The sequence below is a fragment of the Prionailurus viverrinus genome, chromosome B2, assembly GCF_022837055.1.
Source record: "Prionailurus viverrinus isolate Anna chromosome B2, UM_Priviv_1.0, whole genome shotgun sequence".
Lineage (NCBI taxonomy): Eukaryota > Metazoa > Chordata > Mammalia > Carnivora > Felidae > Prionailurus > Prionailurus viverrinus.
In genome coordinates this window covers 3,006,291-3,021,126 of record NC_062565.1, presented here as the reverse complement: position 1 = coordinate 3,021,126, position 14,836 = coordinate 3,006,291, and the positions used below count along the sequence as shown (strand labels likewise).

General features: G+C 50.9%; 4 non-coding genes across 4 annotated transcripts; 3 read left to right on the top strand and 1 right to left on the bottom strand.

The window, feature by feature from the left end:
• Positions 1-1,864: 1,864 nt before the first annotated feature.
• On the bottom strand, positions 1,865-1,938 carry TRNAI-AAU (transfer RNA isoleucine (anticodon AAU)). The gene has a single exon. It is a non-coding gene; the product is annotated as a tRNA-Ile (tRNA).
• A 1,439-nt stretch (positions 1,939-3,377) lies between these two features.
• TRNAV-AAC (transfer RNA valine (anticodon AAC)) lies at positions 3,378-3,450 on the top strand. The gene has a single exon. It is a non-coding gene; the product is annotated as a tRNA-Val (tRNA).
• Positions 3,451-9,271: 5,821 nt separating this feature from the next.
• TRNAQ-CUG (transfer RNA glutamine (anticodon CUG)) lies at positions 9,272-9,343 on the top strand. Its single transcript has one exon. It is a non-coding gene; the product is annotated as a tRNA-Gln (tRNA).
• A 3,015-nt stretch (positions 9,344-12,358) lies between these two features.
• TRNAS-GCU (transfer RNA serine (anticodon GCU)) lies at positions 12,359-12,440 on the top strand. Its single transcript has one exon. It is a non-coding gene; the product is annotated as a tRNA-Ser (tRNA).
• The last annotated feature ends 2,396 nt before the right edge of the window (positions 12,441-14,836 follow it).

Sequence of the window (14,836 nt, the reverse complement as noted above, 5' to 3'; positions counted from 1 at the left end):
AGGAAAAAAAAAAAAAAAATCAAATGGATTTATTATAACTTTTTATTTTTTATTTTTATTTTTAAAAATTTTAAATGTTTATTTTTGAGAGAGAGAGAGAGAGAGAGCACAAGCAGGGGAGGGGCAGAGAGAGAGACACAGAAACTGAAGCAGACTCCAAGGCTCTGAGCTGTCAGCACAGAGCCTGACACGGGGCTTGAACTCACAATCTGTGACATCATGACCTGAGTTGCCCTCACGAACTGTGACATCATGACCTGAGCCGAAGTCGGACGCTTAACTGACTGAGCCACCCAGGCACCCTGATTTATTGTAACTTTTAAAAAAACAATGGTGTTTGTTCCTTCTGTAATTGTGGAACCTGTCTTGTTCATGGTACAGTCATTCTATTATTTTACAATCAATTCTCTTGCCCAAAACCTTACCCTTTAACCTTTCCATCTTTAGCCTTTACAACGATTTTCAGCCTGGGAATAACCCTCCTAGCTCCTTCTATGAAGTTTCCAAGATACGCATTTTATTCGTGCTTACTTGCTACAAAGCATTTCATTTCCCTCTTGTTCGTTGTAAGCGGTTTCTAGAATGTGTAAGACAGCACTAAGGGACATTGCGGAAATGTGGGCACATTTTGATTGTCATCACGACTGGCTGGCTTTTCTGGCATTTAGTAAGTGAGGCCAGGGGTGCTACCCATCCTGAAATCTGCTGGAGAGCCCACAGATGTCCTAAGCTCCACTAGACTTGCAAATGTGCTTCTAGATTTTTTGTTGTTGTTTCTTTGTTTGTTTATTTGTAATTTAGATCCAAGGTAGTTGACATATACTGTAATAATGGTGTCAGGAGTAGAGTTGAGTGATTCATCACTTACATGTAAGACCCAGTGCTCATCCCAACAAGTGCCCTCCTCAATGCCCATCACCCTTCTAGCCCATCCCCCCACCTCCCACCAGAAACCCTCAGTTTGTTCTCTGTATTTAAGAGTCTCTTATGGTTTGCCTCCCTCTCTGTTTTTATTTCATTTCCTTCCTTTCAGACTCTTTTGTAAGTAAAAATACTTTCCTTGCTTGAGCCTAGAACTGAACACTCCTCGCAAAGTGGAAACCCCAGAAACTAAAAACTTGAAAATGTTGATAATTATAAGTACAAACATGACCATTCTTTTGCAAGGGAAATTAATCATAAGGCGAGTCAAAAGGCAAATGACAAATCAGAATGTTTTTGTGTCACATCAAAGGCAAATGATGAATGGTCCTCATAATTAAAAAGATCCTACAAATGGGTAAAGAAACAAACAAACAAACAAAAACCCCAAATACCCCTGTATGTGGCTGTCAACACACAGTTGATAACACACAGTGCTGTCTTACAAATTCTAGAAGTAACTTGCCATGAAAAGAGGGGAAATGAAATGCTTTTCACCAGGTAAGTGTGAATAAAATGAGTATCTTGGCAATTCCATAAAAGGAGTTGGAAAGGCTCCTTCCAGGCTGAAAGTCGTTGGAAAGGCTGAAGATGGGAAGGTTAAAGGGCAAGGTTTTAGGGAAGGGAATTGATTGCAAAATAATAGAATGAACATACCATGGACAAAACTGGTTTCACAATTGCGTAATGAAGAAATGCCGTGGATTGTGGATTTGTTTCAATCATGGTAAGACTAGGTTTTTTTGTTTTGTTTTGCTTTATTACAGAACACTGACCAAATTGGGGCAGGAACTCATGATCCCATGAGGAAGAGTCACATGTGCTACCAAGTGAGGCAGCAGGAACCCTGGTGGCAGGGATTCTTTAGAATGACGTCGAGTGCAAACTTGGGGGAAAAATCACATCTTTGTAGATGGCGTTGAACTCCTGGTAAAAAGGGACATGGCCAGTACGGGGCTCGAACCCGCGACCTTGGCGTTATTAGCACCACGCTCTAACCAGCTGAGCTAACCGGCCAGGTCGGCTTTCGGGGACTCCGCTTTTCGGGACTCCACCCTAGGACTCCGCTCCTACTCGCAGGGGACAGGTGCCTTTTCGCTCCTCAGGGACCTTCTGGAAGGCTGTGCTCTCCTCGGGCGGCGAAAGTGCTCTGCGCACACGCGGAGCGGGCAGCACACCGCGGGGAAGAGGGGGGATCGGGGCGGATCGGCGCACACGGGGAAGCGTCCTGCGCTCAGGGACGAGCATCCGGGTGAAATGACAACAATCCCGCTCAGAATCCCGGGGAAGCGTCTTCCCCCTGCCCCGCCGACATGGAAACGCCAGTCTTTCCAATCCGCCTGGAAACGCAAAAGACGCCAGAAGGAAACGTCATTTTGCAAAAAGAGGACCCGACTTGGAGGATGTCTCTTCTTGATGGGAGACTGTCTGTCACGACACAGAAACCGAGACTGAGGTCCTGGCAAAAGGATAGGTGTGCAAACCCACAGGACATAACGGAGAGCCTAGAATAACACCGGGCACGCATCGCCAGCTGATTGTCAACAACGGTGCCAGGCAAGTCGACGAGGGGAAGGGTAGCCTTCGCAGCAAATAGCGGGGACGCTGGATAGCCACCACCCACAGTAAAACCATCCGCGGTCCCTAGGGAAACGCCATGACCGTCGCAACGAGAGGGCGTTTGGTACGCACAGGCGTGAGGGGGCGCGTCCCCTTCCAGCTCTGGGCCCTGCTGAGCCGTGCAGATGGGGCTCCGGTCCCCCTCCCAAAGGTCACTGGCAGTCCCCTGAGGCGTGGCGGGCAGCAGTTTGTGAGCGCGGCCCTCCCGCTGTTGGATTAGCGACGGCGGCGGGTATGGGACCCGAGCGCGCCCAGTGCGTAGCAGGAGCCCGTGACATGTCCCCGCCGCGCCGGGCCAGTGGCGTCGTGGGCACCGAGCCCCGCCAGGCAACGTCCCACGGTCTGGCCCCCACGGCCGTCCCCACTCCGCCTGGCACGCAGGTGGGCACACCCCCCTCTCGGGCCTCAGCTTCTGTGGGTCAAGCGAGGCCCGCGCGCAACGGGCCCCTTCCAGAGTCAGTCCACCGGATCCGGGTCAGTATCCCGGCCCGGACCCGTGTCTGGCACCCAGGAGATGCAGGTCACGGAGCCCTCTGAGCTCAGGCAAACGTAAGCAGGACCCCCCCCCCCCCGCCCCAGATGGAGGAATTTTCCGACACCCGCCAGACCCCGAGGCGGCCTGCACTTTCTGTCCTGCATCTGGAAAGGCGTTCTTCCCCTAGACGGTGTTTCCTTGGAGCGATTCACTGCCTCGAAGGTTCTTGCTTTTAGTCAAGAGAGAGGCGGAATAAGGTTGCTATTTCCCGCAAGGAAGGAGGCCTCCAGTGGGAACAAAGCCGGGAGACCCAGAGACCGGCTAGTCTCCCCCGGGGAGGAGGCGAGTGGGGTGTGGCGTAGTTTCCGTAGTGTAGTGGTTATCACGTTCGCCTAACACGCGAAAGGTCCCCGGTTCGAAACCGGGCGGAAACAGGAAGGTCTCTCTCCCGGGGGAGTGTTACTTTTGAGGTTTCCCTGGAGCTGCGCTGTGGGCACAAGACCCCCCTCCAAGGGGCCCTCCCTGGAGCCTGCAGCGCTGGGGGCCTCTCTCTTGGGGGGGATTGGTCTCCCCTCCTTCCCAAGCGCCCCCACCCCCTGCCCCAGGACTTCTCAGAGCTAAGGTCTCCAGTTAACGTATTTATTTCCAGATCAATATATCCAGATATTGGGTGAATTTTGAGGAGGAGAGTGAGGGAGAGACAGAAGAGCGGAGGTGTCGGGGGTGCAGATGGGGCAGACAGGAATCACAGGAATCGGCCGGGACATCTCAGGGGCGCGGCCCACTCAGGCCCGCGCTCCACCCGCCAGGTCCCCAGGAATATCTCAGGGACTTGGACCTCAGGCTGATCTGATGCCCTCCTGGCCCCGGGGAGGGGGTGCTGCCAGACTTGGGGGCAGTCTGTGTGGCACAAGGCCCTGGCCAGGCCCTTCCCTCCAGGGCGACCTGGTGCACTCATCTTGGGTGGGAGCAGCGCGTGTGGCACTTGGAGCCGGAAAGCTCGTGGCGCATGTGGGACAGGGTTAGGGTGTTGCCCTGCACGCGTGTGCACCGGGGCCCTGCGGGACCTTTGCCCGGACTCAACGTCCAGCTGGGAGGAGGTGACCGGGCTCAGGCCTGGACCGTTCCTGGGGGGGGGGGGCATGTGGGACCTCACAAGTGGGGTCATTTGCTGCATTTGGAAGTGAGGACGTGTGGGGGAGGCTTAATAGTGACTTGGTTGTGTTAGTCTCATATTTTCCCCAAGACTATGAGCCGCGCCCAACAGGCTTCCTTTGCAACTGGCTGATCGGGTCAGGGGTTTGCTCCTGTGGGTTCGAAGCCCATATACAGAGTTCATGTTTGGCTGGTGTTCCCCTCAGCAAGAAAGTTTGTTTTGTTGGTGCCCGAGCTGGACTTATAAGAATGTAAATCGATTTAAAACATTAGGAGACATCTTCAGGCTGTTTATTTATTGTTCTGCCTCTTAGACCTCAAAACCGGCCCTTTGGGCTTCAGGCCTAAAAATAAAGTGGCTCGGTTTGGGGTGTTAAGTAGGTTTTCCAAAGGATCTAACACACTTCCGGCAGGCATCCTGGAATATCGCTGAAAGACAGCAGTGTGGGGGGCAGATCTTTGGATGGGGGGACCTGGTCATCCATTTCACCCGGATATCAGCATAGACGTGAACTCACGTACAGCGACTAACGGTTCGGCTGACTGGTCAGAGTGGGCACCCAGTAGAAGATCGCTGTCACATGATAACTTCCACCAGCTTGCCTACACCCAGAAGCAGGGAACAGCTCAGGAGCCAGGATGATTCTGCAGGTTTTGTCTGCCAGCCTTAGTAATCAGCAACCCTGGTGGGCTAATTGGTCACAGAAACGGAGTAGCCTAGTGACAGGAATGGGCCCGTAACATGGGGTGCCACTAATCAAGGCTGATCGAGTCGCGGCTACAGCCACACCCTGAGCCTGCCAACCGGAAGAGCGATGCAGGGTCCTTGACACAGCGCCTCTCTAGAGGAAAGTGACTTGCCTCTTATTAACTGAGCCAGGAAAATGGGACACCCAGATCCTGGAGAGTTACTGGCGGCATGAACTCATTTCGTGGAGGCAGTGGCTCTGAGTGGCCAGGGTGGTGCACTGGCTGTGAGGGGCGACCAGAGCCCCCGGACCCACCCTGTCTGACGCCAGGCGCTCCTCAATCCAGGACACCTCTAAAAAGTCGTCGCAACTAACATCTCTCCTAAAATCAGGATGATTGAACAGCCTCAACATTGTACTTGAAGCAAAGCCGAGTTCCTCAGATCTCCTCCAAGGTCCTGCGCATTCTAACCCTGCATTTCTCTCCATCTCATCGCCGTTCTTCTCCTTCTTGCTTGTGCTCTGGCCGCATCGTGCTCTCCACCTGACCCCCCCCCTCTTCCCGTCGGGTGTCCCTGCAGTCTCAGTAAGCCCCCACGGACCCCTGAGTTTAGAGCTACACCCTCCTCCCCACGCCACAGTCCCCCACCCAGCCCCGATCTCTCCATCGCATTTAACAGCTCCTTGTGCATTATGTAATTGTCAGCACCCTCTTCAGCAACAAAAGGACTCTGATATAGACACGTAAACTACATGGGCTCTGCCCACCTGCTGTCTCCTCTTTTGTCTCGTCTCCCACTCTCCCCATCAGTCTTCGTCCCCAGACACACTGGCGTGTCTCAGGCTTTCTCTCCTCAGGGGGTTTTGCCCACGAGGTTCTTTCCGGTGTGTGAGAAAAGGAAGCCACCGCCGGCCCCCTCTCCTGCCTCTCACTCAGCCCCTTCCTGTCTGCTTCTCCCAAATTCTCTTTGTCAGACCACTGACTGCACCCCCAAAGTCTCGTCTAGCTGAGATGAGATGACGTTTCTGAATTACACACGCCCCCACTGGGAATTCTTCCGCCTCTTCACTGACGGTCTGGTTTTGCCTCAGTTGTGTAGCATGCAGCCGGAGACTCAGAAAGACAGAGCAGCATCGGGGCACCTGGGTGGCTCAGTGGGTTGAGTGTCCGACTCAGGTCATGATCGCATGGGTTCCTGAGTTTGAGCCCTGCCCCCCACCCCACTCGCTCTCTCTCAAAATAAATAAATTTTTATTTTTTTTAAAAAAAAGGAGTAAGAAATGTGGCCAGGATTCTATTTATGTGTCCTCAATTCAGTTAAAGGAAACAAACACATTCTGGGGCAGCCCTCTGAAGCGTAATGGGACAATGTCTATCAAAATTATCAGAGCACACATTCTCTGACATATTTTCTATACGTGTGCAGGACATCGTGACGTGAGATATGGTGTATGTTCGTAGATAGGAGCAGTGTTTGCCACAGCAGTTTGTGGGGAAATTTTAATTGTCGGTTAAACTGTGGTACATCCCATATAACTGAAGACTACGGCGGTTTAAAAGAGGAAGAAAACCACTTTCCTGTTTTGATATGGAAAGATCACAAAAATACCTTCTAAATGAAAAATAAAGCAACACACACATACACACACGCACACACAACCTGGATAAAATGCCATATCTATCAAGAGAAAAGAGAAAATATTTGTCCGGGCAGAGAGAGAGAGGGAGACAGAGAGAATCCCAAGCAGGCTCCGCACCGTCAGCACAAAGCCCAACTCGGGGCCCAATCCCAGGAACGGTGAGATCATGACCTGAGCCGAAATCAAATCAGACACTTAACCGACTAAGGCACCCTGGCACCCCATTAGCCAATGATCTTTAAATGACCTTCCTTGTAAAGTCACCTTGAACTTGTACAGACACTGTTATTAGAAGGAGTCATTTGCGCACTATTTGGTTTTGGAAGTCTCGAGAGAATAAAGGGCGTCCTGGGTGACTATTTGGTGGAAATATTTAGCCACTAATTAAATTAGACCTTATATTTATTATAAAAATTGATTATCATGGTTGTCCTAAAATATCCAGATAAGAAACCGTATGTTCACTGTTTCAAGTAGTTGATTTTCTAATTTATTTACAGAAAATCTGATTTACCATTTTTACGACCTGCTGGGAGAACTTCCTTCTCCTAAACGAGAATCACTTCACATATCTGATTTTGTGAATCAATTTCCTTGACCCATCTGTACAGGGCAAACATCTACTTAGGAACATCTGCCCTGCCCCTGACCACCCTGAAAATTGCTTTTCTTTCCTCTGAAGTCCCAGACCCCTGCCCCCTTGTTAGTTCCAGATGCCGGAGGTGACTCGGGCAGACTGTCTTCGAAATTTCTAGGTCTGTGTGGATTCCTCCTATTAAATTTGATTTTCACCCGTTAATGTGTCACACGTCAATCTGATTCTTAGTTCAGCAAGGACCTTGATGGGCCAGGAATTCACACCCACCCGGACAACATCTGACTCGCATCCATTTTCCAGAGCCCGGAAGGGGCGTGTTGGAAGCCTGGAGTCCAGCTGGGTCCCTGTCAACTGCACGGTCCCGCGGGCGGCTCTCCCTCACTCCTCCACCTCACCTCCTACCTCTGTCAACTGAAGTTTTCACCCGCCTGTCCCCTGCCCGCCTGGAACACAACGGGGGAGCCTCCTCCTGACCCACCCCGGCCATTACATCCTGCTGAGAACTCTTCAGGGGACCCGGCTGGGCAGGCAGGGGGGTGGGGGTGGGGGCCGTGGTGGAGACAAGGGGGGGCAGGACCCCGGGAGAGGTGGAGCCGGAGGACCAGAGGGGCGAGTCCCCCGCTGCGCCAAGCAGGCCGGGGGACAGAGCGGGGACAGCACCGACTTCAGATTCTGGGCAGGGGCCCGTCAGGGGTCAAGTGCCACAGAGGGAAGGGACCCCCCTGTCACAAACTGTCCGAGGTCGAGTTTACAGAATTAACTTTCCAAGCGTCTCATCAGTGACTGTCCGCGAGTGAATTTCTTGTCACGGCCCACGACCCCGCGCGGTGCCCAAGAGGGACCGGGGCTGGGGCGGAGGCGCTCTTTCCGTTCCGCAGGGCAAAGGCCAGACTTGATTTAGAAGGCAGAGAGCATGGTTGCTTTGGGCCCGAGACGGAACCTCCCGGCGTGTCTGCGTCTCGGCTCGCTCAGGCGTTGGGCGGGAGCCGCTCCCATCCCACGGCGGCCGGTCCCACCGCCCGGCGGGGCCACAGCCTCTCCAGACCTCGGGACGCGGCCGCACGCAGTTCCTACCGCCCGGGGCTCAAGCCTTCCCAGCCTCCCACAGAAGAAACGCGGATGGGACCGGGTGTCGAAGGTTCCATGTGGAGGAAAACCCAGCAGCAGACGGTCAGTGTCAGAGATCCCGGGCGCGGGGCGGGGCGGGGAAGCGGCAGGTGCGCGCGTCGGGCCGGTCCTGGCCTAACCTGGAATCCTCCCGGTGGGCTCTCTGGGAAGGGAGTGGGGCCAGGAGAACCCCAGGAATAGCAGCCCTGTCTGTACTCTGACTCCACTAAGGAAACTGCCCCAAAGTCCTTCACGGAACGTGTGCTGGGAATCCCCGCGCTCGGAGCCGGCGAAAGGCCCCCAGGGGCGGCTCAGGTGCCGAGACGCGCCGTCCTCGCGTGTGGACCCGCACGGCGGGGGCTCGGGCCGCCCGGGGTCGTCCTCCAGGCCGTTTGCGGGTCCCTCCTGCTCACTTGTCCCGAGCGGAGCGCCCAGGAGGAGGCCGGGGGCCGGGGGCCGAGGGGGGGGGGTGCGATGCGCCGGTCCTCCCTCCCCAACACAGGTGCCCCAGGGCGGCAGGGACCCTCCTCCCTCCCCGTCCCCAGTCCCTCCCCCCCCACACACACAGGTGCCGCAGGGTCGCAGGGACCCTCCTCCCGTCCTGTCCCCGGTCCCCGGCTCAGGTGCAGGGCCCGCAGAAGGAAATCAGCCTTGATAAGCAAGCGGAGTGAAGGACCGCAGGCCTCGGCCTCAGGTGTCCCCACCTCCCAGGGCGCGTGTGAGCCTCACGTGAGGTAACAACACAAACACCTGTCACAAAACCTGAACCTCGGTGACGGCTCGGCCCGGGTCACGACCTCACCTGTGCTCCTATTTAGGGGCCCGGAGCACCCCGTTCCGGAACCGCTTGGGGGGAACAGGCAGGTTAAAGGGGGGGGGAGGGTTCCTGACGTTTGGAAGCCGGTGTTTTCCAGTAAGACCCTGGGGTAGGAGGTGTGTGACAGGTGACCGCCCCCGACTCCATCCTGGAGGAGGAAAAGCAAGGTGTTCCCTCCTTCCCATCAACTGGATTTAAGGAAGCAGAAGTAGGTCATCCAAGTCTTTAGGGAAGTGATTCAGGAGGTGGGTCCCATGGTGTAATGGTCAGCACTCTGGACTCTGAATCCAGCGATCCGAGTTCAAATCTCGGTGGGACCTTGTGTGGCTCTTTTTCCAACTTCTGGCTCCTCCTTTCCCCACGCCAAACCCTTTTGCAAAGGAACCCCTGTGCCCAAACTTACTCCTGGCATTCCTTCCTGTACCGAGCCCCTGACTGCAGTCACCAGTATTGGGAACAAAAAGAATGCCCTCTGCCCTTCAAGGTTGTTTAGCTGAATTAAGGATTAAAGTCACATGAGACATATTAAAAGGAGAAACTCAAACTTAATTTCAAACTTCAGGGAACCCAAACAGACACGAGATTCCAAAGACAGCGAAACAAGCTGTCTGTATATGTTATTCAGAACTAAGGAGAGAGGGGTCCCTGGAAGGGAAGGGCGATAAAAAAGAATGTTTGGTGGACAGTGTTTGTAGGGCGACTCAGAAGCAAGGGGACAAAGAGAGAACTTTGGTCAAACGGGCCTTCCTGGGGTCCTCCTCTCTGTCTACTGCCCCTGGTTCAAAGTATGATGTAATTCTATGCTGATAGCTTTCTTCCTGCTGCAGGATCTTTTAGGCAGTTGGGGGGGGGGGTGTCAGTTTCTTCCTGAGTTTTCTGGGCCTTGATTGTCTTCAGCTCAAGATAATCTGCAAGCCCAAGTGACACATTTTGGAGTGGCCTGCCCTTGGCCCCTGCACTTGCCAAAGGCTAGCTTAATGCCTGGGGTGCACAGCTGGTTGTGGGGAGGAGGGCAGGGGAAGGAGAAATCTCTCCAGGAAATGCGCAAGGAAACCTCCCAAACCTTGCTGGAACTGGAAGTTTCCAGAGAAGATTTGCAAACGGAGACACGAGGAAGGATGGCCTGTGAGAGGAGCAAGAGAAAACCTGGTGATAGTCGTGGACCCAGAAAGTCAGGATGGAAATTGACAAAAAGATGTACCCCCAAGCTATGGGCACAGGTGGTCGAGCAAACTGTCCTCAGACAAGACCACGAGAATCGCAGCCCTAATTCAGAGGTCTGGGTCGGTAGATCCGATCCGATCCGCGATAGTCAACTCGGTAGACGTGATGCTTCGAGTTTGCACGAGCAAGCTTTACACGTTTGGGGAAGGGGAGATGAGCTGATTCAGAGACTTCTTCCCCAGGATAGCGTGTTTACTCTGCGGGCCTCGACTGTTCTGGATGTGGGTTCCCTGAGGACTTGGCCTGGAGCCGCCCCCAGCCCTGTCTGCTGTTGCCGGTCCGGCCCTCAGATCTGGGAGCCCCTTGTGCACCAAGAGCAGGTGACCAAAGTCAGTCTTCTGTGACCGTCCCCAGTGACCTCAAGGAGATCTCCAATGCAGAAAAAAGAGAACCAGTCAAGTGCAGGCACGCAAGCAATATTTTTGAACAACTAGATAGGACAGAAACATATGTATTAAGATTAACCATGGGCTTTTTAAGTAGTGATGTGGAAATCCGCACATCTTAATTGTTACAGCCGAACAGACTATATCTTGCGAGTGCAAGGGATTGGAGCTCGGCGGCGATCAATCAAGTTTCCCTCCCCTTCCTGCCTACGACCCCCTGTGAGCTGACCAGCTTCGCAGCAGCTCTCAGAGCGGTCTGAACCAGTCTCCCTGGCTGTAGTCCTCGGGAAGATGACGAATAAAACACTGACTAACCTACTTTCAAGGTGGCTTTTTCCCCCAGGGGACAGATCGTTGTGCAGGTTGGAAAAGTGCGGCTGCTCTGGGAACTGCTGGGGCCCTTTCGGTTTGGAAGGAGGCTCTGATGGAAGAGGAGAGCAGGGCGAGAAGCCGGATGTGGTCAGAAAAAAGCAGCTCCAGTGTCAGTGAAGATCGGAGAATTCATGCCACCGAGGCCAGAGGGCTGGAGATCGGGACACAGAGAAACACTTTCCTAAAATGTCCCTTCCCGACCACGCACCTGCTCCTGATGGATGTGAGCCGTCCCTGCTTCCACATCCCCTTGCAAATCAGGCCGGTCTATTTCCTTTTATGCAACAGACTTCTGCGACCTGTGACCTCAGGGGTAAAAATATCCCCACTGACAAGAAAGGACAATTGGAAATACTGGCTTCTCTGACATTCTGGAAGTATTGTCTGTAAGCAGGACAGGGGGCGGCGTCTCAGTTGCATATTTTATAGGATTTCTTGGAGAAGGAGGTGACAAGCTTTGCATCTACTTCAGAGTAACATCACACTAAACGAAAGGGAACAGACATGTATCATGGAAAGTTGGCGCTTTAATTTACTTATTCAGACTCATAAGAAAATCCTCCTTGACTTTTGTCAAAGAAAAGAGATAACCACATTTTGTAGAAGTTATTTGTACATGGTTGCAAGTCCCTTCTTTGCTAGCGCTTTTATTCACTGCTATCATGTATTTATTAAATTCAGTGACAGGAAATGTATTAAAGAGTCTACTTTAAATAATGCACCTTAAGTAATCATAAAAGCACACTTTCATAAAAGCACACTTATTCAAAAGCACAAACTAGGGGTCTTTTTGCTGTTAACCTCCACCGAAGTCTTCTTATTCCAGTCGTCAGTTTTCCTCTGTGGACACATGACCTGATGGGGAAAAATATTCCTGGCCCTTTCACTGAAGAACGCATTTCCAATGCAATGCTGCTTCACATATGTAATAAACTACCTGTCAAACATTATCTATGTAGATCTTGTTGTGTGAAATGAAATGCAAAGCTAATTCAAGTCGGCAGAAGATAGATTTATTGTCCCTGGAAATAAGTAAAAATTAGACTTCAATTTATGCTCCCTGTTGCATAGCGGCAGGATAGGGTCTTCGAGCGCAAAATACATATCGGGATAAAATTCTGGAAGGCAAGTGTTGAGTACTAAGGAAGACAATTGAGGCTGGAGGCCCCGGCGGGCTAAAATGGGATTAACAAAACGGGGAAGGCTACCTGGAGGAAGGTGGAAGGGACTAGAGGTAGGAAGTCCCTGCCACGACTGTGATTTGAAAAACAATGCCACAGCTCGGGGTCACAGAGCAAAGCTTGGCCGAAAGTAAGACTTTAAAGAGGTACCTACAAGGCTTTCCGCCCGTGGGACGAGGTGGCCGAGTGGTTAAGGCGATGGACTGCTAATCCATTGTGCTCTGCACGCGTGGGTTCGAATCCCACCCTCGTCGGTCCTGGCTGTCGGGAGCGCGGGTGTGAGTTTTGCACTCCTCACCTTGGTGTGCGACGTGCCGCCTTCACACCCTCCCACCCCTTCCGACGGCGGTTTCCTTGCCATCTTGCATGGCGGGGGGAGGGCGAGTGCTCCCTTTTAGAGCGCCGCCTGCTGCTTCCGCCCCCTTCCGCGGTCGCGGAGCTGGGGACTCAGGCACTGCATCCCTGTGGCGCACAGTCCTTGGCCCCAGTCACGTCGGGGCTCAAATCGCAGAACCAAAGCAGCCGAGGCTTCGGTCCGACGCCGGCTTCCCCTCCTGGGAACAGTTTACAACTCTGTTCGCCGCCTCCTTCGCTCCTCAAGCCGCAGGAATCCTTACCTTTCCTTGTTTCCCGTCACAGCCCAGCGCTTGGGAACCTCTCGTCTCGAATCCGCTTCAAAATGCTGACGGGCGGTGGGCGGGTCAGAGTAGAAACGACCTCCACAAAACACTGCTAACGGTTTAAGGTGGTTGGTGGGAATTTGCGTGTATGTTACACAGTTCCTGTTACTTTTTCAAACGGCCATAACAAGGGTCTTAAACTTTTCACTTGGAAATAACTTCGATCTTAAAGAAAATGGGTAAGAATAAGAATAGAACAAAACCCACCTCTATACCTTTTATTGGGATTCACCTATTAACATTTGTCCCATTTCCTCCCTCTCTCTCCCTCCCTGCCTCTCTGATTCAGTCTCCATGTTCGATCTATCTCCATTTCTCCCTATTTTTTTTTTTTTCAGAACCACGGAAGAGTAAATTGTATGTTTCATGGCCTTTTGCTTTTAAATACTTAAGTAGATATTTCCTAAAACTAAGGATATTCTTTATGTATAACGACAGTATATGTATCCGTTCAGTGTATTTAACAATGATACTGTTTTTAAAATCTCTCACCTGTATTTCAATTTTGTCTACTGGCCCAGTAATGCCTCTTAGAGCATCCCCTCCCCCAGTACAGATTAGGTATTGTATCATTTGTCCAAAAACATGTTTTTTACTTCAATTCCAGTTAGTTAAGTTCAGTTGTCCATCTTTAATCTAAAACATCATCGCAGCCTCTCTTTGTATGTCATGATATTGACATTTTTTAAGAATACGGTAGCTGCTCACTTTGTTGTTTGTTTTGTTGTTCTTTAAGAAAATTTCTTACATTTAAAAAATTTTTAATTTAAAAATTTTTTTTAATTAAATTTTTTTCTTTTAATAAGTTTCTTAAATTTATTTTTATATAAATTTTCAGTGGCGGGTCAGGTCATGATCTCAGGGTTCGTGAAAGTGCGGAGCCTGCTTAGGATTCTCTATCTCCCTCTCTCTCTGATCCTCCCCCACTCACTCTATCTCTCAAAATAAACAAATAGGCTTCAAAACATTTTTTTTAAAAAGAGCTTTTACTGAACCTGCTGGGTTTTGATAGCTTTTTTTTGCATACATACATATAAATTTTTATTGATATGAAATTCACATTACAATTCACCATGTAACCATTTCAAAATCTATAATTCAGTGACTTTTAGTTCATTCACAAGGTTGTGTAACCATCACCACTATCAGGTTCTAGAACATTCCTTTTTTTTTTTTTTTTTGATCTTCTGTGATTGTTTATTTAGTTTTGCCTTTTTTTTTTTTTAATTTACATCCAAGTAAGTTAGCATATAGTACAACAATGATTTCAGGGGTAGTTGATTGCTTTATAAGTCAAAATAATCTTCATGCCAAAGTGGCCCACCTTGGGGGAGCCTGCCTGCCCTTGGCCCACCAAAGTTACCCCTCAGATTTAGCATGCATTAATAATTCTTGCCTGAACCCATCTTTACTAAGGCGGTTGCAAAATGATGGAACTTCAGCTCCAACACTGTCTGCACGTTCTGTGACAAGTCAGGGCGCACACCTTTAAATGCAAAGGATCAAAGCTGTGCCGCCTCCTCCCCCCTGCCCTGGTCCCCTCGGCCCCCCTCACCTTGCTTCTATTTTTCCATAGGATTTCCTCTTCATTTTCATTATTTAAGGTCCTTGTTGTTACAGGAATTTCTATTTTCTTGTTATAATGTAGAGACTCACTAAAGAGTGCTTTACTTACAAAATTTTCCTCATAAACACATTTTTGCAAATACCTTAATGACTTCCATTTTTCCCCCTGAATTTGTCCATGGGATCCTGATGCACACACTTTTTTACTTTAATGCATTCCTTCCATTTTCTTCTACCATTTCACATGTAACTTCTTTGCATCTGTTCCATAAAATCTGATCCATAAAATCCTACAAATGGCGTCTTTGTGATTATTACAACATGCATTGCTTTAGCGAAGGACTCCCAAAACATTCCCATTAACTTGACCTAAATGTGATAAACCGTGCACAGGGCTGCATAAA